This window comes from Toxorhynchites rutilus, chromosome 2 (genome assembly GCF_029784135.1).
Source record: "Toxorhynchites rutilus septentrionalis strain SRP chromosome 2, ASM2978413v1, whole genome shotgun sequence".
NCBI lineage: Eukaryota > Metazoa > Arthropoda > Insecta > Diptera > Culicidae > Toxorhynchites > Toxorhynchites rutilus.
In genome coordinates this window covers 266,786,085-266,797,116 of record NC_073745.1, presented here as the reverse complement: position 1 = coordinate 266,797,116, position 11,032 = coordinate 266,786,085, and the positions used below count along the sequence as shown (strand labels likewise).

Below are 11,032 nucleotides of genomic sequence, written 5' to 3'. Positions count from 1 at the left end.
AGTAAAATTTTTCGGTTCGGAAAGATCTTGAGTGAACGCGAAAGATTAATGTGACTACCAACAATCAAGTGAAACAAATTAAAACTAGATTTTTACATTTCGAATGGAGTTATTCTAAATGTAAAACGTTCTTAAAAAAGCCAATGTGAGTTCTTCCAAACTATAAAGAAAATTGAAACCAAAAACATAAGTACCTGTATTACAATACTTAAAATCTTTACTTATACTAGTCAAAAATAATATTAATTCAATATTCTATTTTTTTTTTAATTTACAACAATTTTTAATCTATTTGTAACAGTATTTCATTGATCGTGTTTTTAAATTGTATAATTGTGTATGAAATAAAAGTGTTATCTTTTTAAAGTCTGTATTATTCATTGTCCTGGTGTTCTTTTGTACAAGCAGTCCTCAAAAATGGCGATGTCTCATTTTGTGTCGCAATATCGAGCTATGAATGCCGCTCAATTAACAATAGATGAGTTGGAATATGAACTGAAGATACGCAAGATTCCAGTAAATGAGTTCTTACCAATTGACATTGATTACGTCTATGAACGACAGGCTAACAATCGAAAGCAAGGTGCTAAAGAAAAGTTCCAGGACTTTTACTTGGACATGGTCCGGATTTTTCGTAGCAAGTCCAATCCATGGGATGAGAGACGGAAATTCGACGTCCTTTTCCGAAATACCCGGGACGAGTGCAGAATAGCCATGCTTGCCGCGAATATTACCACTATACCTAAAATGAAAGAATTTGGCAAGAAATTTGATGCAATAAATTGGCAGTATTATCAAAGACGAGAAAATAGATTTGTACACAAAACAGAAGAAATCGAGGAAATGAGGGAGGAAAATAATTCAAATTATCAAGAAAATAGATTTCAAAAAAGAAAACGGTCTAATAAAGAACAAATTAAGGAAAATTATAATAAACGACAGGATTTTGAGCAGCGTTTCCAGAAAGAGCTTTGGAAACCACAATCGAACTTTAAAGTTCAGGAGAATAAATTTGGTACAAAAAACTATTACAATTCTAGTACGCATCCGAACAATCCTTATAGGACTAAGAGTCCAGTTCCAGGACCAAGTGGAACAAGTGCATTACAGAGAATTGTTCGAGCGTAAATCCCGGTGAGGGGAGGGATTTGTTTCAATTGCCATGAAAATGGGCATTATTTCAAAAGTTGCGCTAAGCAAAGGAACGTTTTTTGTGAAGTGTGTGGTTTCCCAGGTTTTATCACAAAGGAGTGCCCTTACTGCCAAGCAAAAAACACCAAACCGACTGCCCAGTGAGGCAACGCAGTCGTAAAACAAACTTTTCAAGTCCTCACAAATCTTCAATAGCCACCAATACAGCTAAGACAACATGGCTATTCACAAGTAAGCATGTGTAGAGATCAGAATGCAGAAATAGTAACTGCATTCATTAATGTCAGGGAAGATAACAGACCCTTTGCAAAGGTGGAAATGTTGGGGATATCTGTGATAGGATTATTGGATAGTGGTCAAGAACAATTTTAGGGATAGGTGGAAGGAAAATAGTTCAAGCATTGAAACTAAAACTGAAACCCACGAATATCAATTTGAAAACAGCTGTGGGCCAGAACTTAGAAGTGATTGGATGCGCTGATGTACCAATCACATTCAATGGAAAAACTAAAATCTTACCGGTATTGTTTGCCCCACAATTAAATAGAAAATGCATTTTGGGCTATGATTTTTGGGAGAAATTTAAAATTAAACCCACGATCAATAGCAGCGAAGTAGGAGAAATTGTTGGACAAGAGGGAGAAAATGCAATAGAAATAAATAATGAACAGCAAAGACAGTTAGAGGATACCAAATCACTATTTCTAACCGCAAAACCTGGTAAGTTTGGGAAAACCAATTACATGACATATAAAATTGAACTCAAAGAAGAGTACCAAAATTCACCACCTGTCCGTAAGAATCCTTATCCTTGGAGTCCCGAAATACAAAGGAAAATACATCGTGCAGTGGACAACATGCTTGAAGAGGGTATTATCGAACCCTCAAGGTCAGACTGGTCATTGCCAGTCGTCCCCGTTAAGAAAAGAAATAGCGAAGAGGTAAGATTGTGCCTCGACGCTAGATCGCTTAACGAGCGGACAAAAAGGGACGCATACCTGTGCGAATTGGCCATTTATCTGAAGTCACCCAATGCGCGACAACTGCCGCCACAACTTGCCTCAAGAACGCTGCCTTCGCAAATGATGACTTCATTCGGTTATTGTCACCCACCACACGAACGATGTGTAGCAACGAAGTGGACTGGTTGGGAACCGAACGGAAAACCGACGGTTGAGGGGTGAGTGGATGGTGTGTCGTTACTCTCACATCATTATGATGCATGTTGAGTAATTATATGATTGGCAGTTTAATGCCACACAATACCCTCTCCCTCAACAAAACAGGATACTCAGCCAGTTAGGACCATTCAGGATTCTTTCGACAATCGATCTGACTCAAGCTTTTCTGCAGGTGCCTTTAATGGAAGAATCGCGAAAATATACCGCATTCTCAATTCCAGGTAAAGGCTTATTCCAATTTACGCGATTGCCATTCGGTCTCATAAATAGTCCAGCAACTCTTAGCAAACTTATGGACCAAGTATTGGGTTTTGGAGTGCTGGAACCATCCATTTTTGTCTATTTGGATGACATTGTAGTGGTCAGCAACACTTTTGATGACCACTTAGCGAAATTAAGGGAGTTGGCCAAACGATTGAAAGATGCTAATTTGTGCATCAAACTGGAGAAATCAAAGTTCTGCTGCCATGAACTGCCATATCTAGGCTACATTTTATCTCGAGACGGTCTTCGACCTAACCCAGATCGAGTCCAAGCGATCTTGGGGTATGAGGTTCCGAATTCCGTGAGATCTCTAAGGCGATTCCTCGGTATGGTAAACTACTACCGCAGGTTTATCGAAAACTTTAGTGAACTCACTGTACCTTTGACAAATTTGTTGAAAAATAAGCCAAAAAGGGTACAGTGGAACAGTGCAGCAGAGCAGGCTTTTAACGATATCAAGGAACGTTTGATTTCCGCTCCAGTGATGGTCAATCCCGATTTCACATTACCATTTTGTGTACAGACTGATGCAAGCGACAACGCTCTTGCGGGAGTCCTCACGCAAGTTCAGGATGGTGCAGAAAAAGTAATCGCGTATCACTCGGAAAAATTTAAAGGAGCCGAATTGAATTATCATGCAGCGGAAAAGGAAGGGTTAGCTGCCCTCCGCTGCATTGAAAAATTTAGATGTTACATAGAAGGAACGCATTTCACTCTGGTGACAGATTCTTCAGCGTTGTCTTTCATTATGAAAGCGAAATGGAGATCTTCTTCCCGACTTAGTAGGTGGAGCATAACATTCCAACAGTACGACATGGAAGTGAAGCACCGAAAAGGCAGGGCCAATATTGTCCCTGATGCGTTGTCGCGATCAGTCGAAGCTGTAGATGTCGAGAGAAAAGATGGGTGGTATCCAAAATTATTCAAAGCGGTGGAACGTCAACCGGAAAAATATATGGATTTCAAAATCGAAAATGGGAAGCTACTCAAATTTGTGTCCGCGCGGTCGGATTTATTAGATTATAGGTTCGAATGGAAGGAGTGTGTTCCTGATTCGATGCAGCAGCAAATAATGAAACAGGAACATGATAAAAGCATGCACATTGGGTTCGAAAAATGTATTGAAAGGGTTAAGAGAAGATATTACTGGCCTCGAATGAACGCAGACCTAAAACGATATATCGGTTACTGTGAATCGTGTAAAGAAAACAAACATCCAACCATTTCAACCGTCCCGAAAATGGGTAGGCAGCGAATTGCGACTAAACCATTTCAGATGATATGCATGAATTATATCCAGTCACTTCCTCGGAGCAAGAATGGTAATGCACACTTAAAGTCTGCTTCATTTAATATTGGAACAAATTCTTTTGCTCATTGTGGCGCTCCTAGTGGACGGATTTGGAAACTTTTTTCACCCACGTGTCGGGAAATTCATTACCTTTCACCATGTATTTATGTCATAACACCAAACGATAGCATTTTGTAAACAACCGCCATGGAAGCCGAACGGAGAGATAAAATTGTGCACAGTTTTCTTGAAAATCCATTGTTGTCGGCATCTAAGCTAGCTAAACAGCTTAAAATGCCCAGAAATACCGTATGGCGTGTTATCAAGCAGTACAAGGAAACATTGACGACGGCTCGGAAGCCGCATTCGAAGCGTCGGAGTGGAACTGTCGACCGGAAACTGCGTGGGAAAGTCATCAAGGCCGTCAAGAGGAATCCCAATCTTTCAGACCGCGATTTGGCCAATAAGTTCCAGGCCGCTCACAGTACGGTGCGACGAATTCGTCTCCGAGAAGGAATAAGGTCATTCCGAGCCAGCAAACAGCCAAATCGGACGCTGAAGCAGAACAATGTGGCCAGAATCCGTGCTTGAAAGCTGCACGACCAAGTGCTGACCAAGTTCGACGGATGTATTCTGATGGACGATGAGACCTACGTGAAGGCGGACTTTGGGCAAATCCCAGGTCAAAAATTTTATTTGGCGACGGCTCGGGGGGATGTACCTGAAAAATTTAAGTTCGTGTTTCCGGATAAATTCGCCCGCAAGTACATGATTTGGCAGGGGATATGCAGTTGTGGACAGAAAACCAAAGTCTTTCTCACTGACAAGACAATGACATCTGAAGTCTACAAAAAAGAGTGCCTATAGAAACGGATTCTGCCGTTTATTCGTGCCCACGACCGTCCAGCAAAACGGTTATGGAATGGTACGCAACGAACGGGGTCAGCGTAATACCGAAGGACCTCAACCCCCCAAACTGCCCCCAGTTCCGGCCGATAGAGAAATACTGGGCAATTACGAAGCGGAGGCTTAAGGCAAAGGGAAAACTTGTTAGGAACATGACTCAAATGAAGAACTAGTGGAATCAAATCGCCAAAACGGTGGACGAAAAGGGTGTGCGCCGCCTAACGTGCCGTATTACGGGAAAAGTACGAAAATTTCTTCGAAACAGCAATGAATAATTTTTTTTTCATTTACATTTGTATGAAAAAAAAGACGGGTGGGTAATGTCGGTGACATAACCGGAGTGACGTAGGACTATACAAAGGGGACAGCTTTTGCTAAATATATATTTTAAATATATTGTTCTATTTTCTTCTCCTACGTGAATTCCTACCTATCTACCTGAAAAATGGATTAGTTTACTGTTTACTCTTTATGAACATGTTGGGGGTTCTGAAAAGAACCTTTGGTGTTGAGTTTTTGCGTTTTTTTTTACAAACTTGCTTCTTGATTGTTTTCTGAAGGCTTTGTACTTATTAAATGTTCAACGTCGGGCATCTTTCGGCGTATACACATATCGTACAATCAAAATGATGGCTGTGATAGGGAATGCACAGGTGGTCATCAGCTCGTTCACTATCATATATTTCACTATTGAGCACATTACCGTACCTTAAGCTGTGGTTTCGGAGACGAATGAATTGTAAGATGTGTAGTCTCCGCAAACAAAGTAAATAAAAATGAAAAAGAACTGAGGTTGAACCGAGACGAACTCTACGATCTGTCGAGAAATAAACGAGCTATAAGCGTTCTGAAAAACCAACAGTAAATACAGGGACGGATGACCTTCGGATTAAAGTGCTTTAAAATAAGAACAGAGCAGCAGGAAATACATAGCTCATCGTGTTGCTCCTTAGTTATTTCTCTATGCAATGCAGATGTAACGTCAGTCAATTTTCAACATCAGTTATCAACTAAAGAAAGCAGTTCTTGTTACCGAGAAAATTCGTTAATGCCATCCTGCATACAATGTGTTGTAATTTGAAGCCACTTTTAATTCGGAAACCATACATGGGTTTGTGAAAACTGAATGATCAATTTAAAAAACCCCAACCACCAATAAGTTCAAGAACAAGCATAAACAAAAAAAAACAGTTTTTATTATATGTCATATTATGTCACTTTAGAATGCATTGGTATTGTGCAATGAGGTACATATAGAGCAGAAGCAGTAGGCGAAGTATATTTGTATTGGCGACCAAAATATGGTTTCGTAATTATTTGCGTTCTTGACGAAGTGTATATGGAAGAAACAAAACAATGTTCGAAATACCCACGGTTTCATGATGGTTTGTGCCAAATTTCTAATGAAATCTTGCAACTTTTTGTCTTTAAACAGATGACAATTGTATTGTGGCCTATTTCCCTTATTAATATGGTGAAAAAAACCAGAGAGTAGTCTTAGTTTTAGTCTTCGAAAGCAGTAACATTTTCAGTGAAACGCTGCTTAATTGAACACTATTTTCTCACATCATACACACCCACACTGAGAGCCATAGTCATATTAATATGGTATCGTTAGAAAAAGGAAAGTTCGTTTGTTTCTATTGCCGTGGGGGAGTGAAAATGTTTCACTAAAATATCACTTTTGTTGGTTCCCTTCGTCGTGATTTCACAAATTTCCACTGCACGCTATCACATTATGTTTATAATACGCGGAAAAATCAATAAAATGTATGTTTTTTTATTGATAACACACTTATTGAAAAAAGCATTTTCACACGGATGCGGTGGGCAATCAAAGATAAACACGACAACTGACGTCACTATTTGAAAAATAGTTTTGGCAGCGCATACTATGTCATTCGAAACTCTCCCATCTTCATTACCTTTTTTCCAGGACATTGGGTATTGTTTAAAAATTCTAATAACTCTTCTTTGAATGGTTTAATGGCCCTGAAAAGCGCCGTGTTTTACGGTGGCTGGTTTTGCCACCAAAGCAGTCTGTATAAACAAACTTTTTCTTTCTTCTACCTGCTGCCGTTTTGCGATTGCGTTTGCCACTCGCTGAAACTAGTTAATGCTACCGAACCAAATGGGCTCTGTTCTGCAGGCGGGTTTTCTTATTGTCGTGAGCAGCTTTGCAAGCCAACTCGAGCACTCCGGCGGCCAAAATTCTATAACCGCTATTAGGTATACTGGTGCTCCGGCACCAATCCGTTGATGTGATGCGATGTTAAACGATGCCGTACAACACACTGGTTTACGGTTTGAAAGAAAATGAGATATTTTTTTTGGGATCCGCGCGTTTTATACACTAAGGGTGCTCATACACTGTTTGACTGAAGCCAAATATTTGACTCTTTTTGACAGATAAAATTTGGTCGACGTGTACTGATCAAATATATGCTACACAAAACACAACAAGCAAATATTCAATTTTTGGATGCCTCGAATACTTTTTTAGTCTGTTCTTCGAACCTGTCGGTACATGGTTAGGTTACCTTGAATATTTCAGTCGATTTTATCCATGTTCGGTGTTTGACATTGTTTAACACTGTTGAATATTTAAGAGTGGCAAACAAAATAGTGTTTGTACAAATATCAAATCAAACTTTATCTGTCAAAATATATCAAATATTTGACCTCCGGGCAAACAGTGTACGGCCACCTTAACGGTACACGCTCACAGGATAGAGACAAATCGGCAGACTCAGCCAAAGGGGCGAGTCCAACGAGACGAACGAATGAGCGTTAAAAGGCAGCGATGGCAAAAAAATACATTCATTACGTTTTGTTCGCTTGTTGGATTCACATGCAGGCTAAAAAGGGTCCTTTTCAGGATCACAAAATTATCTTCAATCTAAAGAGTTTATTGTTTTGTTATCACTCGATATCCCCATCTTGTTCGGTTAAACCTTCCTGTTTAGCGATTTGTTGCCACTCGCCACAGCTTTCACAGTTGGAAAATTTTTTTCCATCCAGCTTTGTGACATGTTGTACAGTAAACTACATTCAATGCGACGTGCCGAAGCACCACTCAGTGTCGCATTGGAGGCGATTTTAACCTGTAATTGAACATTTGCGATGACAGTGGTACAGTGTTGACTTTCAATGTGGGGTCATAATTTGGATTTCTATGTTAACAAAAATGTCCAACTAAATATGTCGCATTACATGTCCGTCCAATTAGCTAAATGTCGAACTAATTGTAAATTACTGTACTTTCAATCTGGAAACAATTTAAGAATTGGTGAAAATTGAATAATCAGGAAAGTCCCCAACTATCAATAAGCTCAGAACAACTGCCAAATTCACATACTCATCAGATCCTGGCAAACAAATTATGAAAAAATCAATTTGTGTTTTATTATTATTTTGGATATTATTTCAGAAAGCATTGAACTGTATTTCCTAACTCTTTTTTGGAAGGTTAAGGCCCTGAAAAGCGCCTTGTTTTATGGAATGGTTCCAATTTAGAAAACTTAGTACTCGTGGTTTTGAAAAAACCCATTTCGAACGCCCTCGATGCCGCCTTGTTCTGGGTTTGCCACCAAAGCAGATTGTATAAAGAACAAACTTTTTTCTTCTGCTACCAGCTGCCGTTTTGCGATTGCGTTTACCACTCGCCACTCGCTGCAACTGCCTGTTGTCTTGATGTCCACCGAACCGAATGTGTTCTGTTCCGAATGCAGGTTTTCTTATCGTCGCGAGCAGCTTTGCCAGCTAACTCGATCACTTCGGCGGCGGAAGCTATATAACGCCGGCTAGGTGGACTGGTACACTGGTACTAACGCGCTCGGCCTAGCTACCCTTGCGGGGAACTCCAGATCAACACGGTTCGAGCGGGATTTTGCCTTTCCCTTCACTTTTCCTCCTTTACCATGTCCAGGCATGGCTGCTTGGGTTGGTTTGTTGATGTGTTGTGATGCGAACCGATGTGGTGTACGGTTTGAATGAGAATGATCGTTACGGCAGCGGAGCGGGGATTTTTAAGCTGACTGGCTGGCTCGAGAATTACGCATGTGTGAGACTGCGACCAATGTTTCCCTCATTTTTTTCTTTTTCCTTTTCAATCGTGCTTCATTCTATTTCGCTGCTGCTCTGGTTGCCCGTTTTGGTCGGTACGATTTGAGGAGCACAAAATGGACCAATCAAAAATGGGCACATAGTGTATTTGGACAATGCTTGATATTTCACAATTATTCAATTATTTATCTCAAGAAAAATGAAATGTTATTCGTTATGATAGATGCGTAGATATATTTCCTATCAATTGATGCAAAAACCTTTGCGATCTATTGAGAAATGCTCGAGTTATAAGCGTTCCAAATCTTGCATTTTTTCCTACTTGTTCAGTGCCTAGATTTCCATTTCACCCCCTATATCTTCCGGTTAGACGTAGTCCTACGTCAACAAATTATGAATTCGTTAATAAATGACTGAACTACACGCAATTGTTTGTGTTCCAATATTAAATGAAGCAGACTTTATTAGTCATAATGGACTTATTCTCTAAGTACTGCCATCTTGTTCCGGTGAAGAAAATATCGTCTGGAAGTCTATGTTCCATAGTGGAAAATCAATGGTTCCGAAAGCTATCTGTTCCCCAATATTTGATAACGGATAATGCGACGACTTTTCTGTCTAGAGAATTCCAAGACTTGTTACATAAATATGAGGTGCAACATTGGACAAATTCTCGACACAGGAGTCAAGCCAATCCGGCCGAACGGCTAAATCGGACCATAAATTCCATGATTCGAACATATGTTCGAGAAAATCAGCGTGTATGGGACACCAGAATCGCAGAAATTGAGTTTATTTCGAACAACTCCATTCATGCTTCAACCAAATTCACTCCTCATCGAATAATTTTCGGCAGTGAAATCGTGGTTCGAGGGACCGATAACGCACGAGAAAAAGAAGGAAATCATTCTGTAGATCAGAGAATCGGAAAATTTGAAGGAATTAATAAGAAGATTTATGAGCTAGTTATAGCTAATTTGCGAAAAGCTTATGAGTCAACGAAAGCTCGGTATGATTTGAGGAACAAAAGATACTCACCTACTTTTACTGTGGGTCAACGAGTGTTCAAACGCACTTTTCTTCAATCTTCCGCGGTTAAGGACTTCAATGCGAAGCTAGGACCGATTTATACACCCTGCATCATTATGGCCAGGAAGGGTACTAGTTCCTACGAGGTCTCAGATATGAATGGTAAACCATTGGGCACATTCTCGGCCGCAGATTTGCGAGTGTAGGTAGATCTAAAAAAAAAATCATAAGAATAATAAGAAGTGAACAAAAGGACTGCGGTTCTTGAGAAACGGGAGGTCAAATGAGAGGATGGTATCCATCCCGGTAATGCTTATTTAGGGAGTTTCACCTGAATCCATTCGCTAAATCCCAGATCGAGGATAGAACAGGTTGGCCCATAATAAGGTGTCTGGGGGACAGGGCGTCCGGATAGTCTCAATAAATCCTTCCCGTCTTCTTTTAAAGCTCAAGCTTATGCTCTTTGTCAATTCCTTGCCATCTGATTAAAATATGTTTTTCAATGTCGCTAAATTTGGATTGGAGATGTAGAAAATAGATTAAATTAATATTGTAGGTTAGTTATAGTGTGAGGGTTAATAGGTAATCGAACATAATAGAAGAACAATAGAAGGTGATGAAACAAGCAAGGCAGTTAGTTTAGTAGTTGAAAATACAAGTAAAATAAGTACCCATGTATCCCTGATAAAGAATTTATATCCATATGATTTGATACTTACCCACCACGAATCTCCGGGAAATTATTGAATCCTTTGGGACACCGCATACGTTGTTCCATTCGGTAAAGTATGATTGTTAATAGCTCTAAGCTCGAAGCACTCACACACATTAACAATGAATAGTAGTTTCACCACGAAACGAAGTAATAGCATGCATTCCAAGGTCAACTCCGACAGAATGAAATATTTCATATCCGTTCAGGAGTTGAACTCTGTGCAATTTTTGTTATTGTAAATAGTCTATCGTAGAATGCATAAAATACCATGGTACTTGTACATATGTTTTGCATGTTTTTTTAAATAAAATTTCGTTATTTATTTAGTAATTGTTATTTATTTTGCATGTTTTTATCAATAATTATAGTAGTAAATTTTAAAATGGAGCATGTTCATTTGAATGATTTTTTTTATTCGGATTTTTATAT

General features: G+C 39.5%; 1 long non-coding RNA gene across 1 annotated transcript; it reads right to left on the bottom strand.

Moving 5' to 3' along the window:
- Positions 1-209: 209 nt before the first annotated feature.
- On the bottom strand, positions 210-10,709 carry LOC129770565 (uncharacterized). The gene is made up of 4 exons (XR_008742141.1): positions 10,608-10,709; positions 10,220-10,396; positions 9,898-10,100; positions 210-742 (listed from the first exon to the last, which is right to left on the bottom strand). It is a non-coding gene; the product is annotated as an uncharacterized LOC129770565 (long non-coding RNA).
- Between the last annotated feature and the right edge of the window lie 323 nt (positions 10,710-11,032).